Source organism: Opisthocomus hoazin, chromosome 6, assembly GCF_030867145.1.
Source record: "Opisthocomus hoazin isolate bOpiHoa1 chromosome 6, bOpiHoa1.hap1, whole genome shotgun sequence".
NCBI lineage: Eukaryota > Metazoa > Chordata > Aves > Opisthocomiformes > Opisthocomidae > Opisthocomus > Opisthocomus hoazin.
This window is the reverse complement of record NC_134419.1, coordinates 59,136,953-59,151,418: the sequence shown is the minus strand read 5'-3', so window position 1 is coordinate 59,151,418 and position 14,466 is coordinate 59,136,953. Positions and strand designations below refer to the sequence as shown.

At 48.7% G+C, this 14,466-nt stretch overlaps 1 protein-coding gene across 3 annotated transcripts in view; it reads right to left on the bottom strand.

Annotated features, from left to right (window-relative positions):
• MAPK8 (mitogen-activated protein kinase 8) overlaps positions 1-14,466 on the bottom strand; it is a 332,992-nt gene that overhangs the window by 286,777 nt on the left and 31,749 nt on the right. The window lies entirely within an intron of this gene.

Below are 14,466 nucleotides of genomic sequence, written 5' to 3'. Positions count from 1 at the left end.
CTTAGGGTCAGTGAGCTTGGGTATGCTTTGAGGGGAACTATTTGGAAAGACGTTCCTTAAGAGATATCTCCATTCTCTCACCAGTGGCTCTACTAATTTTACAGAGATAATACACATCTCTTATGCAAATATAACAAAGTTGGAAAGTTTCCAAAGTTCCTTTCTAGCCCACAAAGTTTCAGTTCTCTCATCCTATAAATCACATTACTATAACACCCAAAGAAAAGTAGTTAGTATTTGATAATTATGTAAAATAAACATTGAAAGATCTACTCCATACTTGTTTACTTGTAAATATCTTGACTAAACTTTACATTTTTCAGAAAAGACTACCTATTCTGTACATCTGTACAGCACCAATCACACTAAAAATGTACACTAGGTTCTTAGAAGCACAAAGAATCACTTGTTTAACTCATCTGACCCTCTGCATAGTACAGTCCATAGATTCATACCACTGTTTGCCACTTGATAACTGTCATTTCTGGATAAACTAGACTGTACCTTACAGAATAGCATCTAGTATTCCCTTGTATTCCTTACCCTAGAAGACAGAAAATCTTCCAGAACTCCACTTAAGTATTTACATTTGTGAACTACCTCCATATTTAAAAAATGTATGCCTTAGCTCTGTGTGCTCAGATTTGGCTCCCTTTGTCTGCTAACTTAAGGAGTCTATCACTATCATAAATATCCTCTGGCTCATGAGTACAGCATGTGGATCTGCTCTTTGCTAGCTAATTATTTTGTGGATTTTAGCCTCTCACTGTAAGAAATAAAATAATCATAGAATCATAGAATAGAGAGAATGTTTCTTCCTAAAATAGAATGTTAAGTAGGAAACTCAAATACAGGCTGCTTTTTTCCCTAAGGATGGAGGAAAAGAACAAAATGACAGTTATTTGCCCATCCAAGAAAGCTGAAATGAAATTTATTGCCTTGGATAAAGGCAAGCTAGATATATAGAGATATATTTATATCTGTATCGAATGTTCTCCTGGCTAAGTACTGTCCAGGGAGTATGAAGCCCCATACAGACTATTCATAGAAAGACAAGAAGGCTTAAGTAATTGAGAGAAACATTAAAAAGGTTAAGATAAGAACAACCTTCGCATTAGATGCTACAGAAATAAAACAACAGACATCTCGGGAGCTTATTGCTCAAACAAGACAAGAAAACTAATTCACTCAAGGTTACTTACTATCTCTTCAGCAGAGCAAGGTAAGAAAACCATCCCTGGAACCTTGCTTTGGTGACCTGGACTTTGTATCACATTGCTCCTCATTTGTAGAAGGGCTCTACTATTAGTCATAAGGAGGAAAGTGTTTTAAAGCTGAACTAGGACATCAGAACCTGAGTCATACTCGGGTATGTGTGGCAATGCCTTATATTATTCAAATAAGTCACAATGTGCTTTCATGGCTCACTACCAAAACAGGATACTCAGAAAACGAAAAGGCAATTTCTGTATCACACTCTTTAAAGGATATTATAAATTTTGAATTGCCATTCGAGCTGTAGACTGATTTGTACCAATACATTTCATACTTAGATGCAAGATCCACATAGCATGTTTTGTGAGGCATAACTAATATAGCATTGTAAACTTCACAAACCATATCCATCATTATCCTTACAGAAGTATGGCCTTGATATACAGGATGGAGGAAACGAAAGCATGGAATGTGATATGCAGTCGAGCAAGGAATGTGGTCCTTTGCTAGAACAGTAAATGTAACAATCTCAAATCACTTCTCAAAGCTACTTTCTGGTATGAAACACGCTTAAAACTGCTAAATGACAATATGGGTCACAATATGGCTGGAAATTGTCCATATATGTCATTGGTCTTCACTCTTAATTCCTCAGTCCCCATTCCTAGTCCTTGTAGCACTTATAATTGCGAGCTGCTCCTCTAGGTAAGATCTGCAATTGATCACACCTGCACAGAACCTATCAAGTAAAGGCTCAGCTTGTTTCAAGCACCTTCATGTTCATGCTATTAATAGTAAGCAAAAGAAATATTCCACGAAGCCACATGTCTCTGACCATTAGACATCACCATATATCAAGTGATTTTTAATCTGTTTGTTTCTACAACTCTACTCAACCCAATAATTTATCCAAGTGCATATAAAAAAAATAAAAAGAAAAAAACTCAACAAAATCTATTTCACAAGAGAAAATCTGAATCTCTAGCTAATAATCATTTCATAGAATCATAGAATCATAGAATCATAGAATCATAGGTTGGAACAGACCCCTAAGATCATCAAGTCCAACCATCAGCCCAACACCACCATGCCTACTACACCATATCCTGAAGTGCCAGATCTACACGTTTTTTTGAACACCTCCAGGGATGGTGACTCCACTGCTTCCCTGGGAACCCTGTTCCAATGTCCGACCACTCTTCCAGTAAAGAAATTTTTCCCAATATCCAATCTAAATCTCCCCTCATGCAAGTTGATGCCATTGCCCCTCATCCTATTGCTAGTTACTTGGGAGAAGAGACCAACACCTGTCGCCCTACACCCTCCTTTCAGTTAGTTGTAGAGAGCAATAAGGTCCCCCCTCAGTCTCCTCTTCTCCAGACTAAACAACCCTAGCTCCCTCAGCCATTCCTTGTAAGACTTGTTCTCTAGACCCCTCACCAGCCTTGTTGACCTTCTCTGGACACGCTCCAGCACCTCAATGTCCTTCTTGTAGTGAGGGGCCCAAAACTCAACACAGAACTCGAGGTGCGGCCTCACCAGTGCCAAGTACAGGAAAACGACCTCCTCCCTACTCCTGCTGGCCACACTATTCCTGATACAAGCCAGGATGCTGTTGGCCTTCTTGGCCACCTGGGCACACTGCTGGCTCATGTTCAGCTGGCTGTTGATCAACACAACAAGGTCCTTTTCTGCCAGGCAGCTTTCCAGCCACTCCTCCCCAAGCCTGTAGCATTGCACGGGGTTGTTGTGAACAAAGTGCAGGACCCAGCACTTGGCCTTGTTGAACTTTATACAGCTGGCCTCGGCCCATCAATCCAGCCTGTCCAGATCCCTCTGCAACTAGACTTTACTTCTTTTAATAATGGCAGTTGGATTCCTTTGCTCACACAAGTCTTTATTATTTGCCTTCACAGGCATTAATTTCAGAGAAAGAGAAAAATAACAAATTTCACTTCTGTTTCAAGCTATTTGTGACAAATACACCGTGACATTTAATTTTCCTTGTCTTTTTTGATGCCATTTCCAAATAAATATTGATGGCCTGTCATAGCATGGCTATAGCCAGAAATGTTTTCATCCAAAAATCCAGATTTTTTAACAAAATGTGAAGGGCAATAGAAAAGACATATTTTCCCAGAGGCTTTTAGTTTTCACAAATGCTTACATCTTTTGATTCTACAATTATTACAGATGGGACAAGCTGGAGTTAAAGACAGAAGGAGTCATGCTTTTATGTTCTATTAAGGAAGTAAATGGAAATGATAACGGAAAACATGTAGAAAAGTTGACTATGTTCTTATGCTCCAGTAGAAACAAGATCAGATCTTCTTATAGCCTGAACACATGCTCAAACTCTGGGGAAATTCCGATGTTTGAGCAAGTTTGAACTTTATGGCTTTCTGTTTAAGCCTGGATTTTTATAGTAGCCTGAGGTTGAATCCCACTGATTCAGTACTAGCCAATGGAACTAAATTCATTGGCCTTTTTTAGAATGCAAATCAAATCAGATGGTCGCTTCAGGACTCAAAATTTCTGAAGCTAAGTCTTCATGGATCTTTTGAAAAGTTCTTCTCTATATTGATCCCAGACAACGAAATTTTGAAAAAAAAATTGATTGAAATTTAAATATTGCATTTTGCAATATTTCACCTCTGTAGCCTAGACTCAAATTCTCGTTATGTTCCTCTCTTTAAAATGTAGCATATAGACAGGAAAGAATTTTAATTACGGGAGATAAGTGTATGAGAAATGAGAAATGTTTAGCAGAGGAAGCGTGTACTGGGTTCGGCCAGGACAGGGTTAATTTTCAGCGGAATCCAGGAAGGCACACAGCCGGGCGGGCTGACCCAACCTGGCCAAATAGAACAGGGTATTCCATACCATGTGCCGTCATGCTGGGTTCCGGCTGGGGGCTGGGGGGAGATGGGCACGGCGGGAGCTCAGTCGCGGCTCGAGAGCATGCAGCAGCGGCAGGTGGTGAGAGTTGCTCTCTGTGTTCTATTTTGTTTTGTGTATTCTCCTTATCTGTATCGTTGTTGTCACTGTTCCCTCTGGAACAGTGGAGTAAGTGGGTCGTTCTGATCACACAGCGGGCCGAATGGGAAACCCCAGTTGCCCAGGAATTCTGGAGGTAAACATGGACTGGCCAGAAGGCAAAGATTTTGGAGCATCGCCAGAGGAGGAGGTGACACGTGCTGAAGAGGCCCCACTGTATAACAAGCTGCCAGAAGATAAGAAACAGTATGCCCTGTTCACGGATGGGTCATGTCGCATTGTGGGGAAGCAGCGGAGGTGGAAGGCTGCTGTATGGAGCCCTACACGACAAGTCGCAGAAACTGCAGAAGGAGAAAGTGAGTCGAGCCAGTTTGCAGAGGTGAAAGCCATCCAGCTGGCTTTAGACATTGCCAGTCGAGAGAAGTGGCCAGTGCTCTATCTTTACACCGACTCCTGGATGGTGGCCGATGCCTTGTGGGGGTGGCTGCAGCAATGGAAGAAGAACAACTGGCAGCACAGAGGCAAACCTATCTGGGCTGCCCCATTGTGGCAAGATACTGCTGCCCATCTGGAGCAGTTGGTTGTAAAAGTGTGTCACTTGGACGCCCACGTCCCTAGGAGTCGGGCCACTGAAGAACATCAAAACAACCACCAGGTGGATCAGGCTGCCAAGATTGAAGTGGCTCAGGTGGATCTGGACTGGCAACATAAGGGTGAACTCCTTATAGCTCGGTGGGCCCATGACACCTCGGGCCACCAAGGAAGAGACGCGACATACAGATGGGCTCGTGACCGAGGGGTGGACTTGACCATGGACCCCATCGCGCAGGTTGTCCATGAATGTGAAACATGTGCTGCAATCAAGAAAGCCAAGCGGGTAAAGCCTCAGTGGTATGGAGGACTATGGCTAAAATATAAATATGGGGAGGCTTGGCAGATTGACTATGTCACACTGCCACAAACCCCCCAAGGCAAGCGCTATGTGCTCACAATGGTGGAGGCCACCACCGGATGGCTGGAAACCTACCCTGTGCCCCATGCCACCGCCCGGAATACCATCCTGGGCCTTGGAAAACAAGTCCTGTGGTGACATGGCACCCCCGAAAGAATTGAGTCGGACAACAGGACTCACTTTCGTAACAGCCTCATAGACACCTGGGCCAAAGAACACGGTATTGAGTGGGTGTATCACATCCCCTACCATGAACCAGCCTCTGGAAAGATCGAACGGTACAATGGACTGCTAAAAACCACTTTGAGAGCAATGGGGGGTGGGATTTTCAAAAATTGGGATACTCATTTAGCAAAGGCCACCTGGTTGGTTAACACCAGAGGATCCACCAACCGGGCTGGTCCTGCCCAGTCAAAACCTCAGCACCCCTTGGAAGGGGATAAAGTCCCTGTAGTGCTGTCCTGGGTTTGGCCAGGACAGGGTTAATTTTCACCAGACTCCAGGAAGGGGCACAGCCGGGGGGGGGTGGGGGCTGACCCCACCTGGCCAAACAGAGCCCGGTATTCCATACCATGTGACATCACGCTGGGTTCCGGTGGGGGGGGAGCGGCGCGGCGGGAACGCACTCGCGGCTTGGGGCGGGCGCAGCGCCGGTCCGGTTTCGGGAGAGCGGCTGTTCGTGGTACGGTTCGTGGTTGTGTTTTCTCCTTATTTGTATCGTTGTTGTTCCTGTTTTCCCTCTGTTTGCTGTTCTGTTAAACTGCCCTTATCCCGACCCACCAGTTTCTGCCTCTTTCTTTCCATTCTCCTCCGCACGCCGGCGGGGGGAGGGGCGGCCGCGTGGCGCTTTTGTTGCCAGCGGCAGCCGAAACCAAAACATTAAATTGGCGCCCAAGCGTGGGGCAGGGATAACAGCAGGGCTGAGCAGCGGGTGTTAAAACTGTTTTCTTAGATTTGCTTAAATTTTGTTATACGCATTTACTGTGTTAGTTAAAGTCGCCGGCAAAAATGTTTCTGACTTTGATCAAATATCTCTGCTACGTAAATCCTTACTTCCTGTATGTGTTTGTGGCCGTGCTGTTTGTTACCTCGGGAAAAAAGATCAGGATGATGATTTTGCTGTACTGTACGATATCGACTTATGATATGATAACATCACTGTGCATGAAATTAGTCTTGTATTTGCATGCGGCACTGCGGTCATTTCCGTACCTCGGATCCTATGTCTTAGATTTTGTTAATAATCAAACCCAGTCTGTGGGGAAAGCCGAAGGGGATACCTTCCCCCACTCTTTCGCCCCCCCCCCCCCCCTCTCTCCCTCAGGCTGGTCCTAACGGCTTTTGAGAATTTCGAGTACCCGTGGGATGCTCAGGGCAGCACTCTCCTTTTGTTATGCCTCCTGAATGGGTTGCAGGTTTTGTTTAGGGTTAAGCAAGTCGTTAAGAACATCGTGCAGAGACCTGCCCCGGGGCTGGATAGCTGTGAGTGGCTGGGTGTGTGGGACAGCATGGGCAGATGTCTAGAGCAGTGGGCACCTGCGGTGTGTTTTAAACTCACCCCTGAACAAATACAGAATCCGGACAATCTGGTAAAATATCTGAAGAAAGTGTGCTGCCACCCTGGGAATTCCAGAGAGACACAGATCACCACAATGTGCTTGCTGGGGTCTGGCCCATGCCTACCGAGCCATGTTCAACACTGTTCAGTGCCTTAAAGGGGAAAGGGGGGGAAGCGAAGCGGCAGGCGCTGCAACTGGCGCTGCCCCCCCAGCCGGCCCTGCAGCCCCTCCAGCCCAGCAGGCAGTCACAGCCCGCCAGACTAGCACCGCCGCTGCCACAGCTGCAGGGTCTGCCTCGGTTTCCCTGGCAGGCACAGCAGCTGCTCCAGCCCCAGCTCCAGCTGCAGGCAGCGTGGCTGAGCCCAGTGACCAACCTGTGCCCGTAGCAGTCGCCCCTGTAAAACTAAAGAAAGACGCAAAGAGAGCAGATCGCTCCGGGAGGGATGACGATGAGCCAGGGTCATCACGGGAGATAGAGACAGAGATCATCACCCGGTCCCTGTCCCTGGGCGAGCTGCGAGACATGCGGAAAGATTTCAGCCGCCACCCAGGCGAGCACATTGCCACCTGGCTGCTGCGGTGCTGGGATAATGGGGCCAGCAGCTTGGAATTAGAGGGCAAGGAAGCCAAGCAGCTGGGATCCCTGGCCAGGGATGGGGGCATTGACAAGGCCATTGGGAAAAAGGAACAAGTCCTCAGCCTCTGGAGGAGACTTCTGTCGGGCGTGAGGGAGAGGTACCCCTTCAGTGACGATTTTGTATGCTATCCTGGCAAGTGGACCAATATGGAAAGGGGTATTCAGTACTTGAGGGAATTAGCTGTGCGGGAGCTGGTTTACTGTGACACAGACGATGAGCAGGTACCCACAGACCCAGATGAACTCCAGTGCTCACAATCCATGTGGAGGAAGTTTGTGCGGAGCGCACCCTCCTCGCATGCCAACTCACTGGCAGTTGTAAACTGGAAAGGTAAGGAGGCACCAACAGTAGACGAGGTGGCTGTCAGACTCCGCCAATATGAGGAAAGTCTCTCTTCCTCCCTTGTCTCAGCCGTGGAGAAACTGGTCAAGCGACTAGACAGGAATATGTCCTACTCCCCACCTGTACGGGCCAGTGTCTCAGCTATTAGGGGCAGGCGTTTCTCTGCTCAGGAGAGGGAATACAGAGGCTATACACCCCGGGGCACCCTGTGGTTCTACTTGCGTGACCACGGAGAGGACATGAGGAAGTGGGATGGAAAACCCACCTCAAGTCTAGAGGCACGAGTACGTGAGTTGCGAGGTAAAACAATCACAAAAGGGGACTCTGTTAGGAAAAATGCCGCTCCAGTTTCTAAAAGCCAGCTCTCCAGACCAGGTAGACAGTTTGACCTTGATTCCGATCCTCTGGAGGGGACCTCCAAGTCATTTTTACAGCAGGTGAGCAGCAATTTCTCTGACGAGGATTAGAGGGGCCCTGCCTCCAGCCAGGTGGAGGAAAGGGACAACCGTGTCTATTGGATGGTGTGGATTCGGTGGCCTGGCACGTCAGATCCACAAGAGTATAAAGCTCTAGTGGACACTGGTGCACAGTGTACTTTAAAGCCATCAGAGTTCAAAGGGTCAGAGCCCATTTGCATTTCGGGAGTGACAGGGGGGTCCCAAGAGCTGAGTCTACTGGAGGCTGAAGTGAGCCTCACTGGGCAGGACTGGCAGAAGCACCCCATTGTAACTGGCCCCGAGGCTCTGTGCATCCTTGGTATAGACTATCTTAGGAGAGGCTATTTCAAGGACCCAAAGGGGTATCGGTGGGCTTTTGGCATAGCTGCTGTGGAGACGGAAGAAATTAAACAGCTGTGCATTTTGCCTGGTCTCTCGGAGGATCCTTCCGTTGTGGGGTTGCTGAGGGTTGAAGAACAACAGGTACCCATCGCGACCACAACGGTGCACCGGCGACAGTATCGTACCAACCAAGACTCCCTTCTCCCCATTCATCAGCTGATCCGCCAGCTGGAGAGTCAAGGAGTGGTCAGCAAAACTCACTCACCCTTTAATAGTCCCATATGGCCAGTGAGAAAATCTACTGGAGAGTGGAGACTGACAATAGACTACCGTGGCCTGAATGAAGTCACACCACCGCTGAGTGCTGCCGTGCCAGACATGCTAGAACTTCAATATCAGCTGGAGTCAAAGGCAGCCAAGTGGTACGCTACAATTGACATCGCTAATGCATTCTTTTCCATCCCTTTGGCAGCAGAGTGCAGGCCACAGTTTGCTTTCACCTGGAGGGGCATCCAGTACACCTGGAATCGACTGCCCCAGGGGTGGAAACACAGTCCCACCATTTGCCATGGACTAATCCAGACTGCACTGGAAAAGGGTGAAGCCCCAGAACATCTGCAGTACATCGATGACATCATTATATGGGGCGACACAGCGGAGGAAGTTTTTGAGAAAGGGGAGAAAATAGTTCAGATCCTTCTGAAAGCCGGTTTCACCATTAAGCGAAGTAAAGTCAAGGGACCTGCGCAAGAGATCCAGTTTTTGGGAATAAAATGGCAGGATGGGCGCCGTCAAATCCCAATGGATGTCATCAACAAAATAGCAGCTATGTCTCCACCCACCAGCAAAAAGGAAGCACAGGCCTTCCTGGGTGTTGTGGGTTTTTGGAGGATGCACATCCCAAATTACAGCCAGATTGTAAGTACTCTGTACCACGTGACCCGGAAGAAGAATGATTTTGAATGGGGCCCTGAGCAACGACAGGCATTTGAACAGATTAAACGGGAGATAGTTCATGCCGTAGCCCTTGGTCCAGTCCGGTCAGGGCAAGATGTTAAAAACATGCTCTACACCGCAGCCGGGGAGAATGGCCCAACCTGGAGTCTCTGGCAGAAAGCACCAGGGGAGACTCAAGGTCGACCCCTAGGGTTCTGGAGCCGGGGATACAAAGGATCCGAGGCCCGCTATACTCCCACTGAAAAAGAGATTCTGGCAGCATATGAAGGCGTTCGAGCTGCTTCAGAAGTGGTCGGCACTGAAGCACAGCTCCTCCTAGCACCACGATTGCCGGTCCTGGGCTGGATGTTCAAAGAGAGGGTCCCCTCTACGCATCATGCCACCGATGCTACGTGGAGTAAGTGGGTCGCTCTGATCACCCAGCGCGCCCGAATGGGAAACCCCAGTCGCCCAGGAATTCTGGAGGTCATCATGGACTGGCCAGAAGGCAAAGATTTTGGAGCATCGCCAGAGGAGGAGGTGACACGTGCTGAAGAGGCCCCACTGTATAACCAGCTGCCAGAAGATAAGAAACAGTATGCCCTGTTCACAGATGGGTCCTGTCGCATTGTGGGGAAGCAGCGGAGGTGGAAGGCTGCTGTATGGAGCCCTACACGACAAGTCGCGGAAACTGCCGAGGGAGAAGGTGAGTCCAGCCAGTTTGCAGAGTTGAAAGCCATCCAGCTGGCTTTAGACATTGCCAGTCGAGAGAAGTGGCCAGTGCTCTATCTTTACACTGACTCTTGGATGGTGGCCAATGCCTTGTGGGGGTGGCTGCAGCAATGGAAGAAGAACAACTGGCAGCGCAGAGGCAAACCTATCTGGGCTGCCCCATTGTGGCAAGATATTGCTGCCCGGCTAGAGCAGTTGGCTGTAAAAGTCCGTCACGTGGACGCCCACGTCCCTAAGAGTCGGGCCACTGAAGAACATCAAAACAACCACCAGGTAGATCAGGCTGCTAAGATTGAAGTGGCTCAGGTGGATCTGGACTGGCAACATAAGGGTGAACTCTTTATAGCTCGGTGGGCCCATGACACCTCGGGCCACCAAGGAAGAGACGCGACATACAGATGGGCTCGTGACCGAGGGGTGGACTTGACCATGGACACTATCGCACAGGTTATCCATGAATGTGAGACATGCGCTGCAATCAAGCAAGCCAAGCGGGTAAAGCCTCAGTGGTATGGAGGACGATGGCTAAACTATAAATACGGGGAGGCTTGGCAGATTGACTACATCACACTGCCACAAACCCCCCAAGGCAAGCGCTATGTGCTCACAATGGTGGAGGCCACCACCGGATGGCTGGAAACCTACCCTGTGCCCCATGCCACCGCCCGGAATACCATCCTGGGCCTGGAAAAACAAGTCTTGTGGCGACATGGCACTCCCGAAAGAATCGAGTCAGACAACGGGACTCACTTTCGCAACAGCCTCATAGACACCTGGGCCAAAGAACACGGTATTGAGTGGGTGTATCACATCCCCTACCATGCACCAGCCTCTGGAAAGATTGAACGTTACAATGGGCTGCTAAAAACCACTTTGAGGGCAATGGGGGGTGGGACTTTCAAAAATTGGGATACCCATTTAGCAAAGGCCACCTGGTTGGTCAACACCAGAGGGTCCACCAACAGGGCTGGTCCTGCCCAGTCAAAACCTCAGCGCCCAGTAGAAGGGGATAAAGTCCCTGTAGTGCACATGCGGAACATGTTAGGGAAGACAGTTTGGGTTAGTCCTGCCTTGGGCAAAGGCAAGCCCGTCCAGGGGATTGCTTTTGCTCAAGGACCTGGGTGTACCTGGTGGGTAATGCGGAAGGATGGGGAAGTCCGATGTGTACCTCATGGGGATTTAATTTTGGGCGAGAATAGTCCATAAATAAATTGTATAAAGTTAGTTGTTAATGTTATCACTGTTATAATTGTTATATGTTGTACCAGTAGTAGCATAGTAAGAATCGTCCAGATTAAAGAAGGATGGACTTTTTCAATGAAAACCTAGCAGAGCACGGTGATGATGGAACTGGACCTGGTTTTCAACAACTGGCATCCAGCGACTTCATCAAGATCAACATCTCCTGCAGACTGTGGGCACGGGCTGCACCAGATACATCAGCCGTGAGCTCCGGATGCAGCAAGTGACCGCCCATCACCACACATCACCTCTCCCGCCATGGAAGACCATTACGACAGATGGAGCCTGAAGTCATGGATTAAATGAACTCAACGGACACTTTAGAGTGATGATCCATAGATTAAAGGAATGATATCTGGAGACAGGAGAAGTGGTGGTGATCAACTGGACAATGGGGGACCTGGGCATGACGTAGATGGTATGGAATAAGGGGTGGATAATGTCCTGGGTTTGGCCAGGACAGGGTTAATTTTCACCAGACTCCAGGAAGGGGCACAGCCGGGGGGTGGGGGCTGACCCCACCTGGCCAAACAGAGCCCGGTATTCCATACCATGTGACGTCACGCTGGGTTCCGGTGGGGGGGGAGCGGCGCGGCGGGAACGCACTCGCGGCTTGGGGCGGGCGCAGCGCCGGTCCGGTTTCGGGAGAGCGGCTGTTGTACGGTTCGTGGTTGTGTTTTCTCCTTATTTGTATCGTTGTTGTTCCTGTTTTCCCTCTGTTTGCTGTTCTGTTAAACTGCCCTTATCCCGACCCACCAGTTTCTGCCTCTTTCTTTCCATTCTCCTCCGCACGCCGGCGGGGGGAGGGGCGGCCGCGTGGCGCTTTTGTTGCCGGCGGCAGCCGAAACCAAAACAAGTGCACATGCGGAACATGTTAGGGAAGACAGTTTGGGTTAGTCCTGCCTTGGGCAAAGGCAAGCCCGTCCAGGGGATTGCTTTTGCTCAAGGACCTGAGTGTACCTGTTGGGTAATGCAGAAGGATGGGGAGGTCCGACGTGTACCTCATGGGGATTTGATTTTGAGTGAGAGTAGTCAATGAATAAATTGTATAAAGTTAATCGTTAAATAACCCTGTCACTGTCTGTTATCACTGTTATAATTGATATATGTCATACCAGTAGTCTCGTAGTAAGAATCGTCCAGATTAAAGAAGGATGGACTTTTTGATGAAACCTAGCAGAGCACAGCGATGATGGGACTGGACCTGGTTTTCAACAACTGGCACCCAGCAACTTCATCCAGATCGACATCTCCAACCTGCAGACTGTGGGTATGGGCCACACCAGATACATCAGCCACGAGCTCCGGACGCAGCAAGTGACCGCCCATCACCACACATCATCTCTCCTGCCATGGAAGACCGTTACAACAGATGGAGCCTGAAGTCATGGATTAAATGAACTCAACAGACCCTTTAGAGTGATGATCCATAGACTAAGGGAATGATATCTGGAGACAGGAGAAGTGGTGGTGATCAACTGGACAATGGGGGACCTGGGCGTGACGTAGATGGTATAGAATAAGGGGTGGATAATGTCCTGGGTTTGGCCAGGACAGGGTTAATTTTCACCGGAATCCAGGAAGGGGCACAGCCGGGCAGGCTGACCCAACCTGGCCAAACAGAGCCCGGTATTCGATACCATGTGCTGTCATGCTGGGTTCCAGCTGGGGAGAGCTGGGCACAGCGGGAACTCAGTTGCAGCTCGGGAGCGCATGGCAGCAGCGGGCAGTGAGTGCGGTGCTTTTGTTGCCGGCCGCAGCTAAACCATAACAAAGTACTGCTTGACAGTTGTCCAGCTCCTGCATCTAACAAGATGAGGCCCCAACTGCATTTGGAACCAGTAGGAGACATCATAAAGATAGTAATTTGTCAAATCATGCTTCTTGGGCATTACGAACATTTTTCCATTTCTCACTGAGCTTGTATTCATCATCCTGTTTATTTGGCAAAATCTCAAACCAGAGTGACCAAACAAGTTTCCTTTAACAGTTTCAGTGAAACCAGTTTTGATTTGTGACATATCCGGGTAACATCTCTCCAAGCAGTCATCAATGAGTGCAGGAAAATAGATCATGGAAGCTGTGACAGCTGAGTAGTCACTGAGTGACAACAGTAAAGAGTCGTGCACATTCACAAGTGAAATTCCAGTCCTGACAGTGTCTGGTCACTGAAACTTTGTGTTGTAACAGAGAAAAGGTTATTTGGGGCTGAGCTGAGTACTGCAAGATAGTGGAATTCCAGCAGGGTCATTAACAGGCTCCCAGAAGTCAAAACAATTCTTTCATTCTTTCTGACAAAGGAGAGAAAGTCCTGAAATTATTATTTGGGGGGGGGTGGGGGGGTGTCAGTGTGGCCCTACAGCTTGAACAATGGACTGGGGCCAGGACAAGGCTCCTTTCTATTTGCAGTCAGCTAACTGCCTGTCCTGAGTTCGGCCAGGACAGGGTTAATTTTCACCAGAAGGTGGGAGGGAACACAGCCAGGCGGGCTGACCCAACCTGGCCAAACAGAGCAGGGTATTCCATACCATGTGCCTTCACGCCGGATTCTGGTTGGGGGGAGCTGGGCAGAGGGAAGTCACTCGCAGCTCAGGAGCGCGTGGCAGCGGCGGGCGGTGAGAGTGGCTCTCCGCTTTCTGCTATTTTGTTTTGTGTATTCTCCTCATCTGTATCGTTGTTGTCACTATTTCCTTTGTTTGCTGTTCTGTTAAACTGCCCTTATCCCGACCCACCAGTTTCTGTCTGTTTCTTTCCATTCCCCTCCGCACCCCAGCGGGGGGAGGGGCGGCCACGTGGCACTTTCGCTGCCAGCCGCAGCCAAACTATAACACTGCCTGTAGAATGACCATGGATAATTCTTGTCAACTCCTTCTGCCTCACTTTCCCCTCCTGTAATGCGTTGATAAAATTCCTGCACTCCTTCAAACACTTTGAATTCGTGGATATAAAGTTTCATGTAAAAGCTTTGTATAACATTTGTCTACCACAATGTACAGTCACAGTGTAGAAAAGGCTGAGATCTATTACTCTAAGACAAGCCAAGATGATGTTTTATCCAACTCATGTCAAGTTTC